At 50.8% G+C, this 18,240-nt stretch overlaps 1 protein-coding gene across 2 annotated transcripts in view; it reads left to right on the top strand.

The window, feature by feature from the left end:
• The window catches only part of UBTD1 (ubiquitin domain containing 1), a 61,638-nt gene that overhangs the window by 16,609 nt on the left and 26,789 nt on the right, over nt 1–18,240 (top strand). The gene's annotated exons all lie outside the window — the stretch shown is intronic.

Raw genomic sequence — 18,240 nt, 5'->3', positions numbered from 1 at the left:
GTTTGCTCCCCTTACCCCCATCTTGCAGGCTCCTTTCTTCCCCATTTGCTGCCTAGATCCTTCAGGAGAGTTCTCCTTCTCTGGAGTTGGGGACACATAGCCAGTTCTGCCACACCACAAGCTTTGCTGCTGTGTGAGGTTATTTCAGGGGAGAAACTATATATAGCGGAGGACTAGCATCAGGACAGCTCCATATTGTTCAAGCTGGTTAGCATTGCCCTTCCGCCTGTGCAGCCAGGGTCACCTCAGACTGATGGTGGGTGCTGCATTGTGTCTTCAGTGTTCTCCTCTCTGTGTTTCCCAGCCAGCGGATACCCACCTAGGACCGGGGTTCTGGCCCCATCAAGGCCCAAGTGAACCTTTAAAGGAACAACCTCAGGAAAGAGGCAGTGGGGTGCATCAGGCAGCCAGGGTTCTCTTCCAGCTCTACCACTCGACACTGTGTGTGTGGCCTTACCCCATGGTTCTCTGGTTCCTCATCTGAATGATAAAAGTGTTGGTCTGGAACAGGAATTTTGTAGTATTTGTTTAAGCTGCCTGACCTGTGGTGGCGCAGTGGATAAAGTGTTGACCTAGAACGCTGAGGTCGCTGGTTCAAACCCTGGGCTTGCCTGGTCAAGCCACATACAGGAAGCAGCTACTATTTGTTTAAGCCCTAGTACCCCTTCAAATGCAAGCTTACAACGTAGCTTGATATCTACAACCAAATGGGTGCTGCACTGGTTGATGCCAGGGAGACTAGGGTCACAAGAGGTTCCACTGAAGTCTCGGGGTCTTGCCGAGCACCCGATTGAAAACCACGAGGGAAGACGACCCTCTGAGGTTTCTTCCAGCTTTGGGATTCATGGGTCTGGTCTTGTGTTGGGCTCTGGCATAAATGACTCATCGGCAGGGTTACAAACTTTGTGACTTCTTGAAAATTTTGATGGTCATCTTGGGTAGATGGAGGCTGTGGTGTAGGACAGAGATCTTGGGGCAGTATTTTGTATTGGGAGTAGTCAGGAGGTGGCAGTTTGCAGATCGAATTTGACTTGCTAGCCTGCACTCTCATGGGCTGTTTTTTCTGGCCTGCTGTCACCTTCTTTTCCTTTTAGTGCTGGTTTTTCCCAGAGAAGAGATGAAAATGAGGATATAATGCATTTTAGGCAAGAAAAGTACATTTAATATAAGTTTCCCGGGGCTGAGTTACACATTTTGTATGTGGAGTATTTGTAGAGCACAGCGGTGCCTTTGGCAGAAATCAGAAAGCCGAAATCTGGGGCCAGTTTTCCTTCATTCAGCAAGTTTGTTTGTCAAGCCCCTGCTTTGTATTCCTGGAGGAGCATAAGGGGAGATCCCAGCTGAGTTAAGACCTCTTGATTGCAAGTAACAGAAACCAACCAAACCTAGCTTAAGCGAAACAGGTGATTTGTTAGAGGCTTTCAGCACCCCATGGCAGGATTGCTGCGTAGCTTTAAGCAGGGATTGGAAAAACCCTTTGTCTCTTGTCTCCGCAGCCTGGCTTCCTCCTTCCTCAGCCCACACATCCCCAAGTGTTTCTGATATAGTTCCAAGTCATATTCAGAGGGACTCAGATCTCCTTGTCAAAGTCTAGATTCCCAGGGGAGCAAGTTCCACTAGCCGAGCTTAGGTCATGTCTCTCTCCTTGGTCCATGCTGCCCCGGTCAGGATGGGGTCACACGCAACAAAGCATGCCTGGCAGGGGCCGCTCCTGACCTTGTGCGGATTAGGGGCAGCTTAGAAGAGAACCTGTGAGTCAGACGCCCCCACGCTGTCCGCTCCTCCAGTCCTGAGGGCGGAGCTCTAGTCCTGGGAAGGAAACAAGGTGTATCTGGAACACTTACTGGCCATATGAGGGAGACAGAAAAAGAAGTGACCCTTGGCAGGGCCTGCTTGTTGCCAAGTAAACGGCCTTTCCACTTGGGGCTGTCAGACGGTGGGCATGGACTCCCCAAGCTGGTGTCGACGGCATTCCCCTGTAGAGAACAGAAGCCCCTCCAGGTTGGCTCAGGGAAAGAGGGTTTGTTGGCAGGATTATGGTGAGGTGGCCAGCCTCTTGGGAGCTGGGGCTGGGGAGCAGTCAGGAATGGAGGCAGCTCTGTCTTTTGGGGGCTGGTGGTCTCTCTGCTTTAATCTGAGCATCTCTTTTGGTCCCTCTCTCTAGACCTAGCCTTCTCCACTTACTCATTGGTTTGTCCCACGGGTGAGCACAGCAGTGCCAAGTGCTGGCAGCCAGTGGATTGGCTTCTCTAGGTCATGGGACCACTCAGGTACAGGCAGCTAGTGGGAGGGCCTGATTATGTGGGATATGAGGCTGTACCTCTCAGAGCCTGGGGCGGGACAGGCATTAAGAAGTAATCTAATATTTTCTACAGTCAGGGGATGCTGTGGACACAGGGGAACAGTGCCTTGAAGGATGGGCTAGCGGAGGGTGCTCAGGAAGTGGACCAGCCTGAGCTGAAGCAGGGGTGCAGGGCCAGACCGGGGAGGTATGTGCTTCAAGGAGGGGGCAGCAAGGCCTGAAACGCACCTTGAGAGCTGAGTTGTGGGGCAGAGGTGTGGAGGTGGTGGGGAGCCCCTGGGAACATGTGACCGGGGACTTGAGAGAGTATGGCTAGACTCAAGGATGACTAGAATGACTAGAGAAGGGGCAAGGCAGGAGAGAAGACAGGGAGGCCAACTAGAAGGCCGGTAGTTTTCAGACAGAGCAGGGAGCGGGTCTTTGTTGACATGTCTGGAGTGGAAGTGCAAGAGGTGTGGAAGCCCCTTTGAAGACAGAGTCCACAAGATTGGGTGCCAGGCTGGTCAGAGCAGAGGGAGGGCCAGAGACGTGGCAGCAGGGCTAGCAGCACTGGGGACGGCCTGACAGCACTGCGGGCTTGGGGAAGGGGAGCTCTTCGAAGGAGAGATAGTCAGGCTCCTGAGCAGTGAGGCTGCTAGAGCGCTTGTCCTCGTTCTCAGCTGGGAGAGCTGTGTGCACTCAGAGCAGAAAGGGAAGTTCGGGGGTAAAGAGGAGACTGCCAAAAAATGGGTCGTGGGCTCTCGAGCCTGCTTCTCAGGAACTCTGACCTGGCCTAAGTCGCCTCAGCTTCCTCATCTTCAAAATGGAAACAGTGCCCAGTCTCCTCTAGAGATGTGGGAAAGGTCAGAGATTATATACACAACAGTGCTTTGCGCACCAGAAAGGCTCATGCAGATGCAGGCAGCCTTGTCACTGGAGCTGTCTGTGTGACAGCCTGCATGGTGACTCCTCTGTGGGGTCAGGGAGCCTTTCTTCCTAGACCTGCCATGATGTGACCTGACACTGGCTCCCTGCAGCCAGCCCAGCCTCCTGGGTGGATGACATTGCTGCTGACTCTGTGTTACCTGGGGTTATGTCGATAACAGGACCTGTCTGGAACTTGAATCTAGGGGCGCCTGAATGACTGATTAGGTCTAGGATTAGTTCACCCCTGCCACTGACTTCCAGCATTCCCGTGATGGGTGCTGTGTGTGGATAGAACCCAGTAGGCAAGGCTGAGGCCGAGTTCTCTTCTAAGAGAGAAAAGAGCATTTGGGGAAGGGCACAACTGTGGGCAGCTTAACCCAGGTACATTTCAGAGCGAAACAGGAGGGCGAGTTCTCCTCTACATGGGCCTCCTTGGCCTGTTCCCCATGGAGAAAGCCATGGAGCGCTTTTTCCAAAGTTCCCAGGAAGAAGGGAAATGATGAAACCTGTATCCTGTTTGGCCGCCAGCCTGGAAGAGGACTCAGATGGGGTAGTAGATGGTGGCAGTGTTGGGAATACTGGCAAAATCCTGGGGCTTATGAGTTCAGGGGACAGAGAGGGTTTGACGAGGGGACCTGAGGTCAACCAGCAGGAGAGCCTATGATCTCCTTCTCCTCTGTTCTGACCTCTCTGCAACTAGTAGCGCCCGGCAGCTTGCTTCTTCCTCCCCAGCTGCCCCTTCTTCAGGGCGTGGCCCAGCTCTCCCCTGCGGCCCACATCCTGCTCTCCCTGGCTTCCTTGTCGCACACCTGCAGCGGCCTCTCTCCTGCTGGCCAGCTTCCTGTGCCCTCACAGTCTTTGACTTGGTTCTCTCCCCCATGCTCCCTCTTCCTTCCCCTACAGCCCCTTTGGCCTCCCCGTCCCAAACAAGACTTTGTCTTCTCCTGCCAGTTTGTTTCCAAACTCGGGCCCCTTGGAGTATTACTTTTCCTGAAACACAGCAGCTGTGCATTTCACTGGCCTGCCCAGCTGTTCTTGTCCTCAGCCACAGAGGTCGTGTCATTTGTGACAATAAATAGGAAATGAGAATGAGAGGGTTGCCAGGTGCCTCTAGGATGCCCATCCAGCTGCCTGCATTCCTGCTAGGGAACCTTAATAGTAATGAAAATAATAAAGCTAACACTTATAAATACTTTATATGTTCACTTGTTGTTTCCGAGATGCCATGCTAAACAGTCTACATTAATCTTAATAACAACCCAGTGAGGGAAACTGAGGCTCAGAGATGATGTAATATATCTGACATCACCAGCAAGTAAGTGGCAGAACAAGACTAGAATCCATGTGGGTCTGACTCCCAGGCCCATCTCTTAACCGTGGCAATGTATCTGTCTCCACGGAGGAGGAGAGTGTGGCCCAGCATCCCACATCCCACATAAACTGCAACTTTTTCTTTGCCAGTTGCCTGTTGCAACTAGTAACTAGCCCAGATAAGGAACCTTTGCTGTGTCCTTAACAGAACTGTGCTTTGTTTCTCTTTTTCTCTTCTTCTCCCCCCCCCCCCCCCGTAAGAGGAGGGAAGATGGATTCCTGCATGCACCCCAACTGGGATACACTGAGCAACCCCATCTGGGGCCAATGCTTGAGTACCGAGCTATTTTTTTAGCACCTTTTAGCACCTGAGGCTAATGCGCTTCAACAGAGCTATCCTCAGTGCCCAGGGCCACGTTTGAACCCATCAGGTAACTGGCTTTGGGAGGGCGAGGTGGAAAGAAAGGGGAGGGGGGAGAAGCAGAGAGTCTCTTCTCCTGTGTGCCCTGACCACTGAGCCACCAGCCAGGGCCTCTATTTTCTCTATACCCCAAACAATGAGAAGAGCTTTGGGTGCTAGAGGTCATGGTATTTCTCTTTGCTGTGGACTCCTCCATACCCTGTCCCATTTTGAAGCTGGGAACAGTGTCCTCCTAGCCTTAAGAACTTAACTGGACATTATCCTGACAGAAGACCTTCGTAACTAGCCTAACTAGGCAGTTACACAGTGGGTAGAACATTGACCTGGGATGCTGAGGATGCAAGTTTGAAACCCTGAGGTAGGTCACTGACTTGAGCTCAGGCTCATCCAGCTTGAGCATGACGGGGTTTCTGGTTTGAGCATGGGGTCACTAGCTCCACTGGAGCCCCCTGGTCAAGGTCCATATGAGAAAGCAATCAACAAACAACTAAAGTGCCACAACTACGAGTTGATGCTTCTCATCTCTCTCCCTTCCTGTCAGTCTGTCCCTGTTTGTATGTCTCACTTTTTTAAAAAAAGAAGAGCTTTATAACTAGAAATAATAGCCTGATCTCTTGACTCTCCATCTGATGGTCTTCCCACTTAGATCATGTTGCCATTCTATTCTGAGTGCTAAAAATATGCCCAGTGTGCCTCTTCTGCACGTTCTGTATTGACTTAGAACATTGCTGCTCTTTGCAGTAGGCCCTTGGTGTTCTGTTCTTGTCTGTGAATAGTGATTGTCAAAGGGAAAGAGAGAGAAAATACCAAAATCTCTGGGGATTGGACATTTTTAAAGTTTGAAAAAGCATATTTAGGCCTTATGTGTGGAGGCGCAGTGGATAAGCGGTCGACCTAGAGCGCTGAGGTTGCCGGTTCGAGACCCTGGCTCGCTCGGTCAAGGCACACACGAGAAGCAACTGCGAGTTGCTGCTTTCCGTTCCTCCTTTTCCCTGCTTCTCTCTCTCTCTCTCTCTCTCCTCTAAATCAATAAATAAAATCTAAATATATATATATATTTAGTATTCGAATCACATTTTAGGTTTGGAAAAGTTTATTTTTTTAAATGTAAACCATTGAAAGTGGAGTTTAACAAAAATTTTGCCTGGTGTTACAGTATTTCTCAAGTCGGGCCTAGCACAGTTTTGCGTGGGGATGTGTATGTGAAGTCTGTGTTTATCAAACTGGGATGTGTGCTTTTAAAAAAAATGTTTATTTTATTAATTTTAGAGGGTGAAGAAGGAAGAGAGAGGGAGAGAGACAAGAACATCAATCTGTTCCTGTATGTGCCCTGACCAGGGATCAAACCAGCAACTTCTGTGCTCTGGACTGATGCTCTAACCAACTAAGCTATCCAGCCGGAGGTGGGGGGAGTGCTTTAAAAGGGACAGACACAGCCTGACCTCTGGTGGCGCAGTGGATAAAGCGTCGACCTGGAAATGCTGAGGTTGCCGGTTCGAAACCCTGGGCTTGCCTGGTCAAGGCACATATGGGAGTTGATGCTTCCAGCTCCTCTCCCCTTCTCTCTCTCTGTCTCTCTCTCCCTCTCTGTCTCTCTCTCCTCTCTAAAAATGAATAAATACAAAAAAATTTTAAAAGGGACAGACACGGTCTTTCAATAGGAGACCAGTGTCCTGTCATTCTGTGCCCTGTAGCCACTCAGGCATTGACTGGAGTGTGTGAGAAGGGTGCACACTGTGTGAGGACATCTGCCTGCTCTGTCTCAGTTAGAGCAAACCCTCTTGGGGCTCTGGCTAGCCTACCCAATGACTTTGCCACTTACTTCCTTCTGTGTACTGGATGAAGGCAATACCTAGTGTAGACGCCCTGTTCTGGAGAGTTCAAGGCTAATCTTAAGCATATACCTTCATAAAAGCTCAGACGTGTATTGCATTTCTACATGCCACGCTCCGTGCTTGGCCCTGGGAATGCTGAACAACACAGATATGCCCTGCTTCATGTTACCCACAGAATAGTGGGAAAACAAATTTATGCTCAAGTAATTAAATGTGATACATGCCACAAGGAGAGGGGGGATATTGGGAGAAAATTATGGGATAGGAGGAATGGACTATTTTGGGATAGAGGGTCAAGAAGACTTTTCTGAAAAAGACATCTAAGCTGGCACCTGAAGGCTGAGATGGAGGTAGCCATGTTTGTCTCATGTGGCCCCACCCCTGGCCAGGACTACTTGCTGGCCCGTGAGACACCTTTATATGAAATAGAAAAAGAAGCCCTGGCCGGTTGGCTCAGTGGTAGAGCGTCAACTTGGAGTGCAGGAGTCCCGGGTTCGATTCCCGGGCCAGGCACACAGGAGAAGCGCCCATCTGCTTCTCCATCCCTCCCCCTCTCCTTCCTCTCTGTCTCTCTCTTCCCCTCCCCCAGCCAAGGCTCCATTGGAGCAAAGTTGGCCTGGGCGCTGAGGATGGCTCTGTGGCCTCTGCCTCAGGCGCTAGAATGGCTCTGGTTGCAACAGAGCAATGCCCCAGATGGGCAGAGCATCGCCCCCTGGTGGGCGTGCCGGTAGAGATCGCCCCCGGTCGGGTGCATGCGGGAGTCTGTCTGACTGCCTCCCCGTTTCCAACTTCAGAAAAATACAAAAAAAAAAAAAAGAAAAAAAAGAAATAGAAAAAGAGTCTACTCTGTGCAAAGGGAGCCCTGCCAAGGCCTACTGCTGCTGGAGGAGCATGAGCTACATACACTTCAGCCTGCACTGGCTTGGCGGCCATGTGCTGGGCACAACCCTGGGATAGGGGGCCTTGTCCAAGCTGGGTAGAAGGAATTGCATGAATGAAGGCCATTGGTCAGCAGAGAGCATGATGCTTTCTAAGAAGTCACTGGAAGAAGCAGTGGCCACCTCATCTTTTCTGTCCTTTCTAAGGAGGTGTTTCCCTTTCAAGGAGAAAGGAGAGAGGGACCAAGTCTGGAGCACTGGAGGTCTAGGGCTGCTAGGCTGGCCAGCAACACTCGGAGTCTGCCTGCTATGGGGCTGTACTTGGTGAACCTCTGCTCTGACCTTCTTACCATGGCACATGTCCCTTCCGCAGTGTCCTAAGAGAAGGACCATTAGGAGGGAGTTCTGGGGAAGCTGGGCCAGAGACCAAGGCCCAGCGCCTGCCAGCTTCCATTCAGCCTCCCAGGACACGTGCTTACTTTGTGCTGAATTCTGTGCTAATCTTGTTAATTTGGCATGTCATGGGCCTTTAACTTTATCTTCTCATCTGGAACATACTTTCATCCCACAAGTAGGGACAATGGCCTCACATGCAAATGATGGCTGGTACAGGAAGCATACTGCTGGGTGGAGAGCTCTATTCCCCTTGGGGGAGGTAGTAGGGCATACTTGAGGGCATGGCATTCTGAGCTCAGTATTCTAAACTCTTGGAGAGAGGAGGTCATATTTTGTTGACCGATGAGTCTTCAGTGCTTTGCATGATGCCCTTATTGGAGGTGCTCAGTACAATTTGGGGATTGAAGAGTCCCCTCCAGCATCTGTTCAGGAAGGCTGTCTGAGTTCTAACCCAGGTTTTCGGTCTCCTTGCTCAATGCTTGCCTTTGGGCCACAGCTGCCTACTGATAAAGCAACCAGAGGATGTTTAGGGAACTTGAAATCATGTCTTGAGGAACTGGGACTGCTTAGCAGGGAAACACAAAGGTGCAGGGAGATCAGAAAGGCGGTCTTTAATCCTGAAAGAACTGCTGTCAGGTTCTTATTGCTGTTTATTGAGCCCTTCCTATGTGCCAGCCACTGAGCTAGGGGCTTCACATACGCAACCGCACTTAATCCTCACAATAATCCAGAGAAGGGCATATTATCATCTCCGTTTAATCAGGGAGGGAGCTGGGGCTTAAATTAGATGATCCACCCAGGATCACCCACGTGGGATTTGGAACAGGTCTTAGTGCACCCAAGTTCATAATTGCTAAGAGATTTTAACTCCACACAAGCTGCCTGGAAATTTTGTCATGTTGTTCCAGAAAACAGAGCTGGCACTTGTGGGCAGAAGTTCCAGGAAAGTAGTTTTCTGTTCCCCATAAGGGCGGTTTCTCTTCCTGAAGGAGAGCCCAGCTTCCACTGCAGGGCCTCCTGGCTCCAATGGGACCTGGTTCAGCAAAAGTGGAGTTCTCCTGCCCTACTCTGGTGGGGGTTTTCTTTGAATTGAGCTGTGCAGGCCACCCTAAGCCAGACACAAGCAACAGGATCCCAACTTCCTGCACCATCCCAGCCCAGATCTCTGCATTCTGTTCTCTGGTTCTTTCGGAATCCCCAACTGTAGGGCTGGGCCCAGCTTTCCTCCAATGAGAGCTGGACAGCAGTGTGTGCCTGGCCCACTTCGGAATGTGCCATGGACCACCTGGCCAAGTCTCTGGACCTCAGATGGGCTTCAGGGGAGGGCAGCTGGGATGGGCATACCTCTTCTGGGCTCCATGGACTACACATGTTTGCATGATTGCATTGATTGTCTTTTGACATTCGCTTTGCCTCACTGACTTCCTGTGGTCATGTGGCTGGCTCCAGAATGCAGAGGGTATGGTGTGGTTCTAGAGCCCCTGCTATAACACCAAGGGAGTTGATGTGGGTGGGAGCCCTTTTGTAAACCACAGAAGGTTGCAGGAGCAGGTGACAACTGATTGGAATTGAGCCCTGAAGATAGAGATAAGATCACTTCGTCAGCCCCGAAGGTAACGGCAGGACACGAGAGTGGAAATGCCCGAACCGTGATGTCTAGCTGCTCACCCAGTGTGGTGCTGCTCCACTTGGCACCCTTGCTGAGTCAGGTCAGCCAGCTCTCCTTGAGCAAGTCTCGCTTTTAATAGCTCTGATAAGGAGGAAGCCCTTTCTTGCGTTGGCCTGGCCTTGTATAGAGTGTGTTCCTGTATGCTCTCTCATTGCCCCCACTGTGGCCTAGCGGCAGTGAGGGCATCTACGCTCAGTGAGCTTGGATGACTCTGGCCAGGCCCTCTTAGTGTCTCCCACTCACTGGTTCTGCACGAGCAGGTCTGTTTCCCTTTGGTGAACTTCGCTTTTTCCACTCTGGGCAGTTGAGCCAGGGTGAGCACTTGTGACCTTACAGTGTGGTGAGGGTAAAGAGAGGGCATGGCCTTGCCCAGGTCATCCCAAATGTGTGGCCAGAGAGGAAAGACCACCCCAGAGATGCTCAGTCTTCTCCTTTACTGCTCAGGTGTATTCTGCCTCCCAGTGACCTCCAGCATGTTTTATGGCAAGATTCTGAAAGTCCCTTCTAAACAACAAAGTCAAAGCTTTTGGCCTCCTTCCTCTTCAGACTGTACCTGGCTAGTGGGGTGCGGGTGAGCATGGACACCGAGGAGCCATATGGTCCAGGAACAGGAGAGCAGCCGGGAGCAGGGCTCTGGAGGAGGGCCAGCGTGCGATGGCTGAGCACCTTGGAGAAGGGCCACCACTGCTGGGGGCTGGGACCATCCTGGTGACTCCCTCCTGTTTCTCCTTTCGAGGCCTTTCACCTCCCTGCCGCCTCTCCTTTTCCTCTTTCTCTACTTGTGAGGCTCCCCTGAGCTGTTCTGCCTTCCAGCTCTGAGCATCTTCTCTGCCCTCCTGGAGATTCCCAGATCTTAGATTTAGCATCCTTGACACGTCATAGTTTTTGTAACATCTTCTCCTCAGGGCTCTGCAGCCACGGCTGCTACTTCAGAGCGACTCCTGTCCGCACCAGGAGCTTTAAACATCAGCGCTTCAACCAGGCATTCTGGACGCCTGCCTGCCAGCCTGCTCAGAACATTTAATTGGCTCTTGCAGGAGGTGACATCTTACTCCATGGGGCGTTTCACAACAGTGCCTTACTCCTAAAGGACAGGTCCTGTGGTAGGAATTTTATGTATTGTGACAGACCAACAAGGAGGACGTTTGGTGGCAATAGAAAGAAATGAGGCTTTGTGGAGTAGCTGCCATGTGCCCGGAGCATACTATATTTTCTCCTTACGGTGGCCCTGTGAGGGGCACCATTATCTGTTTTACAGATTTGAGAACTCAAGCTTGCTGGGGGTCACAAAGCCAATTAATGAGTCAGAATGTGAGTCTTCTGTTTGGCTGCAGAGCACACACTCCTTGCCCTGGTCTGTGTGGCCTCCCTGCAGGGTATCTGGCTTTCCCACTGCTACCTCATTAGCACCAGGCCCAGCCTGGTGACACGTGGGGACAGTTATGGAAGGCGGGGTAGAACTATCAGACAGGTACCAGGGTAGAGCTGGGTGGCTGGTCAGGTGACTCAGGCACCTGGCAGCTAGGCAAGGCAGTGGCCGTCCTCTGTCCTTGGACCTTGTTTGGGGATGACTTGGTGGGCACCCACGCTCAGAGCTGAGCGATCCAGAAGTGGAACGACAGCAAGGCAGTCCAAGGAGCGGCAGACCCAGGGCTGTGCCAGGACTGTTCTCCCCGTGGGCTCCCAGGCTGGTGAGACACAGTGTCTGTGGTTCCTCATTCCTCCAGGGGAAGTGGCCTCACTGAGATGGGCCCACCACCTCCCAGATCAACTCCCCCCCCCATTTCTCTTGTTCTCCCCTTCTGCCCACAGGAGCCAGCTGGCTGAGTGTGAGGAGACCATTGAGGGGCTAGAGTAAATGTTTGTGTGCACTTGGCTTTGCATCCCATAATCCATTCTTACCAGCAGGGTTCAGGCTTCTAAACCTCTGGGGACCAGATTTATCTTTCTGGTCCCTTCCCATCAGCTGAGCTGTCTTTTCCCACTGTTGCTATGGTGCTTTTCCATCCCATTCGAGCCTCCTTGGGAGTTTCTAACAGAGCATGTGCCTTGATTTGTGCGCCCCCTTCATCCTGCCACCTTTCCTGACACTCTGAAATCCTAATGAGTCCCAGTCGCACTGAGAAAGATATTTGAGGACCATGAAGATGCAGGTCCCACTGGTGCTTGGCTCATCCTGTAAAGGCCCGTGCATTCATCCATGTAAAGCTGCACTGGTAGAGGCACATAATGATCCACTGGCTTAAAGAATGGAAAGTTTGGCCTGACCTGGGGTGGCGCAGTGGATAAAGCATCAACCTGGAATGCTGAGGTCGCTGGTTCAAAACCCTGCACTTGTCTGGTCAACGCACATATGGGAGTTGATGCTTCCTGCTCCTCCCCCTTTCTCTCTCTCTCTCCTCTCTAAAATGAATAAAAAGAAAAATTAAAAAAAAAAAAAAGAGGCCCTGGCCGGTTGGCTCAGTGGTAGAGCGTCGGCCTGGCGTGCAGAGGTCCCGGGTTCGATTCCCAGCCAGGGCACACAGGAGAAGCGCCCATCTGCTTCTCCACCCCTCCCCCTCTCCTTCCTCTCTGTCTCTCTCTTCCCCTCCCGCAGCCGAGGCTCCATTGGAGCAAGGATGGCCCGGGCGCTGGGGATGGCTTGGCCTCTGCCGCAGGCACTGGAGTGGCTCTGGTCACAACAGAGCCATGCCCCGGAGGGGCAGAGCATCGCCCCCTGGTGGGCAGAGCATCGCCCCTGGTGGGCGTGCCGGGTGGATCCCGGTCGGGTGCATGCAGGAGTCTGTCTCACTGTCTCTCCCCGTTTCCAGCTTTAGAAAAATACAAAAAAAAAAGAATGAAAAGTTTATTTTTTTGTTTCCTGTAATGGCCCCTGATGCCCCTGATGTGAACAGACTGGGCAAGAGGATCAGCTCTGCTGCCTGTGGTCTCTCTGGGATCCAGTTCCTTTGGAGTCATTGCTCCATTAAAGGACATTGTTGTCCACATGGTTGAAGCTAGGTTGCCACCATGCATGGGTTCCTACAGTAGAAGGGACAAGAGGATGTAGAGGAGGCATTCCTATAGTCCATAGGCCCAGGACCTCTGTGACTCATGTCCCTGCAGCTTACATACCATTGGCAAGAACATAATCACATGGCCACCCTGATTGCAAGGCAGACTGGGAAATGTAGTCCAGCTGGGCTGCTCTTTGCCAAGAAGGAATGGAGAATGAATTTGGATAGACAACTAACAGTCGTACCACAAAAGGTAGTATTTTCATTTGTGTACTAAGAGACAGAGAATGTGTTCTAGCCAATAATATGCCCCTTGTCTTTGGTAACTTGCATACATGCCTCCCTCTTTGGCAAACCTCAGTGTGCCAGACTCAGTGCTGCACAAATTGGGTGAACCAGAAGTGGAGCAGGGCAATTCCTGCCTTGTAGCAACTCAGTGTAGTCTGGAGAGGGCAAGCACAGAGACAGTGCTTGGTCCAGCGCAGAGTCTTTTGTTCTTGTGTGAGAGGCACTGCAGATGGCTAAAAGACCACCCATGCCCTCGATATGCTTGCAGTCATATGGACTGGGAGATGGAAGTGAAGTGCTGGGAACAGGGCTGGCTTGGGGAATTAGGATGGCTTCACAGAAGAGGTGTTCAAGCTGGGTACAGAAGGGTTCGCTTTCAACAGGTGGAGGAGGAGGACCAACTGCAGAGGCATGGAGACTTGGAAGTCTGTGGTGGGTTGGTGGCTCGGATGAGCTGTGAGCATACTGGGGGAAAGTGAAAGAGATGTCTGCATGGCTCACTCCTTGCTCTCTTCTAGCCTCTGCACCTGTCATGTCTCCTTGCACCTGCTTCCCTGGCCATACTTTCTAAAACTGTGCCCCCCCATCACTTTATTTTTCTGCTTTATTTTTAGCATAACACATAACCAATCACATCTATATTGATTGTGCATCATCTGTCTCTTCCACTAGAGTGTAAGCTTCATGAGAGCAAGGACTTGGCTTTGTAAGTACCTGGCAAATAGCAGGTACTCAAATGCTTGTTGAGTGGTTATCTATTAAAGATTATATTTCTGAAAACTTTGATTTTTATGCTAAGGAGTTTGGATTTTATTTTGTAAGCATTAGAAAGCCATGGAAAGTTTTTGAGGAGGGGAGTGACATACTGTATTTTTCACTCCATAAGACACACTTTTTTTCCCAAAAAGTGGAGGGGAAAATGCCCGTGTGTCTTATGGAGTGAAAAATACGGTATTTTATTAAATATTTTAACACACTATTTGGTTCAGAATATTTTTTCCTATTTTTCTCTATAAAACCCTAGGTGTGTCTTACGATCAGATATGTCTTATGGAGCAAAAACAAACAAACAAACAAACGGTCATCAGTGAAGGTTACTGGCAGCAGCAGGAAGATGAGTTGGAGCAGAGCAAGTGGGCCCTTTCCTTGGCCTTAGCCCAGCTCCAGAGCAGTGTAGCCTTCAGTCTGACACCCTCTTGTGCAGTCTTTAAACTGGTTTCTTGGTGCAGGCATTTGGTTTGGGGCCAAGCAGAGAATTCAGTCTCTGCGAGCCTTTGTCCCTTGCAATGGGGTGGATGTGAGCTGACCTCTGTCTTTCTTTTGGGGGCCAAAGAGGGTCTGACGAGCACTCCTGGGCACTGCTGATGGAAGTGAAAATCAGTACAGTTTTTCTGGAAAGCAATTTGGCAAAGGTACCAAGAACCTTAAATATATCCCTACGTTTGACCCAGAAATTCCACAACCAGGACTTTATCATAGGGAAATGAAGTAACGTGTGTGCAGAGCTTTAGGTATGAAGACTTTCACCCCAGTTTGAGAAACTAGAAATAATCTAAGTTATTACACAGGTACCTCTCAAATCCCCACTAAAACTCTGCCTGCCGTGTAATAGACAGTTAATAAATCTGCATCCGGCCCTTACCTTCTCTCCTGTGCTGACACCGCAGTCTCCTAACTGATCTTCCTGCCTCCATCTAGGCCCTTAACCCACCCTGTCCTATGTATGGATTCCAGAATGAGCTATCAAAAATGCACATTCTGTTTTGCTTACCTCCCATCTCTTAGGAAGTAGTATCTATACCATTTCAGGGCCTAACAGCCCTTCATGACCTGTTCCCGCCTCCTCTTTGGCTCCATTTCTGGTCATGTCCTGTCTTGCAAGCCACACTGGCAGCACTGCTAAGGTTCCCCAAAGTCTGCTCACCTCGGAGCCCTTGTTTCACTGTTTCTTCTACCCGGCTAACCCCTGCTCATCTCTTTAGACTCCGAGCAGACTTCAGGACCTTCCAGAGGCTGAGTGAGACCCCATCTCCTATGTTCCCGTGAGTCTGTATAAATCGCAGTTTTTACATTTGTACGGTGATTTCTGTTATCTCCTTACATGTCAGTCTTCCTTACTAGCTCTGACCTTGAGGGCCTATCTTACTGATTTTGTGTCCCTGTTCCCCAGCACAGGGCCTGGTGCATAGAACCTCAATGCATGTTTCTTGAATGAATGATTGGAGAGTGAACAAGTTTTTTGTTACAGAGAAATGCACCGTGTACCGTGCCAGCACTGATTGAGTCCTGATTCAAGATTGTTCCCTGAGTTGATCTGTAGGAGTGGAACCTGGGCCTCTGCATTTTTGTGGCGCTTCCATAGATGAATCTGATGAGCAACAAGGGTCTCAAATCACTGGTCTAGCATTTGGCATCAGATTAAAATAAAACCAGGATCACAGATATACTAATGATGGCAGCTTGGGATTGTCCATACCGTTTATCCCAGCAGTATATGTGTGCGTTGAAAACAGAAAGAAAAATCCCTCAACAGATCATAAATTTGGGTGACTTCACATTTTTTCTTTTTATGTTTGAAATATATAGTTTTTCTCCATCTAGCGTATGTCAACTTTTAAACACTGTAAAAAATGAAAAGAAGGGCAGCTGGACAGGGAGTTCTGCCTTCGGCTGGCCCCTGAGGCTGATTGCAGCATTGAGTCCAGAGCTTGACCCTTTAGCCCTTTTCTGAGCACTGGCATCCTGGTGATCTGAGAAACTGCCCCGTGACCGGGCACCTTGCAGAAGGCTGTAGATTATTCCCAAGCGCCCAGTAGGCTGCTTTGTGGCTTCCAAGCCCCCAGGTGAGGAATGTGATGCGATTTTGTTAAGAATTTGCCACTACAAGGTAGTCTCCCAATGGGTCTGGAACAGAAAAGCTGAGCTGGATGGGTTGGGGGTGGAGCCACACACCTGAGGGCCAAGGCCGGAGGGGCATTCTGACACCGAGGGCTGGGTGGCCAGCCAACTGGCAGGCATGAGGTGGGTAGAGGCAGCCACGTGGGACACTGAGGGCTAGAAAGGTGGACAGGTGGGAAGCAGGTGGCAGGGGACCTACTAAGTTGAAAGCAGCCAGCTGGAGGGAGCATCCGAACCAAGCTCAGTTTGTCATCTCTTGGCTCTGGAGTTAACAAAACAGCTAGAGTGGGTTGTGTGTGTGTGTGCATGTGTGTGTGTGTGTGGGGGGGGATATAGGTGTTTGCTTGTTTGTTGTTAATGCTATCTCCTCCCCAGAAAGCCTTTATGAGTCTTTCTCCCTTTACATTTTCTATCAAAGTGGTGAGCTCTTTCTCTTCTTTAAACCCCCACTGGTTCTTGTTTATGACTTGTATGGCCTTCATCACTTCCTGACTTTGTGCTCTTATTTCCAGACATGTCTTGGGCCCTCCCGAGGCAGAACGGGTTGTCTTGCATCTACCCGATCTACGTGGACCATGGTTAGGTCCAGGGAAGGCAGCAGAGTGCTCCGCATCCGCTTTCCTGTCTGGACAGGTCAAGGCCAGGGCTAGAGCAGAGTAGGCTCTGCTCCTGGCCTTGTGGCTGGCTCCTGCCTGGTGCTTTTCCGGGTCGCCACAGCAACGAGATGCTCACTCACAAGCAGGTTTCATCCTGGCACAGGGCTGCCAGCTTCAGCAGTTCTTGACCTCCAGCTGAGTTGAACTGAGAGGATGCCTTTTCCAGCAGCTGGGAGCTGAGCCCACAGGGCACCCTCCCTGTCCCTTTGGTGGCTGTGCTGAAAACAGATACCTTCTGCTGCCCCTGGTTTACCGCCTTCTCCTCCCCCCACTCTGCTGCCAGAGCCTGTCTGTGTGGATTCATGGTGAGGAGGAGGCTTGTGGCAAAACAGGTGGGCTCCTCCTAGCACACAGCTACCAGCTGCATCCTGTCTGCAAGGGAGCCTTCCAAGGCCTTGCTTTGTCCTGGGTTTCAGTACCAGGGAGCCTGCCTTTCTCTTGTGCTCTAGGGCAGTGGTCCCCAACCACCGGGCCGCGAACTGGTCTGTGGGCCATTTGGTACCGGTCCACAGAGAAAGAATAAATAACTTACATTATTTCCGTTTTATTTATATTTAAGTCTGAATGATGTTTTATTTTTTTAAAATGACCAGATTCCCTCTGTTACATCCATCTAAGACTCACTCTTGATGCTCTTCTCGGTCATGTGATACATTTATCCGTCCCACCCTAAAGGCCGGTCCGTGAAAGTATTTACTGACATTAAACCGGTCCGTGGCCCAGAAAAGGTTGGGGACCACTGCTCTAGGGGTTAGGGGTGGGGAGGGTGGGGGAGGCTGAGGAGGCTGCTCCCGCTTGGCCTCTGGCTGGGCTGGCGGCTGACACCTGAGAGAATGAGACCTGACCCGCCTGCCCTGCCCCCTCACAGCCTCCTCCCCCGGGTCTGACTCAGCTCTGCTTGACACAGATCTTAAGCCCTTGTCAGACTGGTTTCGGGGAAGGCAGGTGATGTGGGCCATGGCCCAGCTGCCCCAGACGGCAGGCCCTGCAGCCTTCTGCTCTGGACAGCCTTTCCTGGCCACTCAGCTGTCTGCCTTTCCCTGAGGCCAAGACCTAAGGACAGCTCCACTAGGTCAGCTCCTACCTGCTTATTGCCCCCTTTCCCTTTCTTGCCCTCACCTCTTCCCGAGACCTGAATTCTCACCACTTCCCATGTGATCCTTCTCTTGGTTCCTTCTCTTCACCTTTACTGAGCACCTATTGTGTGCCAGTCAGTGACTGGCCTGAGCCCTGGGGCTCCTGAGATGGGTAAGGCCCAGCCCTGCCCTTATTGTAGCTCATACACAGTAGCTCAGATGGGAGCTTTATTGGATCCAGGACACTCAGAGATGCCTTTTGGGTGGACGATATCCAAAGTCCCAGCTGAACTGTTCCAGCCTCATCATGAAAGGATCTTTTTATTGCCTTCTCTGGTAAGGCTCATAAAGTGTTCCACGAAACCACATTTAAACAAAAGCTTAAGGAACACACACACAGAGTCTTTATTTACAAAAGAAATAAAACCCAATGCATATACAAATATATATTCTAGAAAGTGAAAGGCCCATCACCACACCCCTCCAGTGGAAAGACCTGTGTGCATTCCTCCAGATTTTTTACTTGCTGATGCTTTAAATTTGGGTTCATATGGAGCTGCCTGTTTTCTTGGGAAGCACATAGCCTCCAAGGGCCACTACCTGACCTC

The sequence above is a fragment of the Saccopteryx leptura genome, chromosome 13 (genome assembly GCF_036850995.1).
Source record: "Saccopteryx leptura isolate mSacLep1 chromosome 13, mSacLep1_pri_phased_curated, whole genome shotgun sequence".
Taxonomy (NCBI): domain Eukaryota; kingdom Metazoa; phylum Chordata; class Mammalia; order Chiroptera; family Emballonuridae; genus Saccopteryx; species Saccopteryx leptura.
Note: the sequence above shows the minus strand (reverse complement) of the source record. Positions and strands in the feature narration are given on the sequence as shown.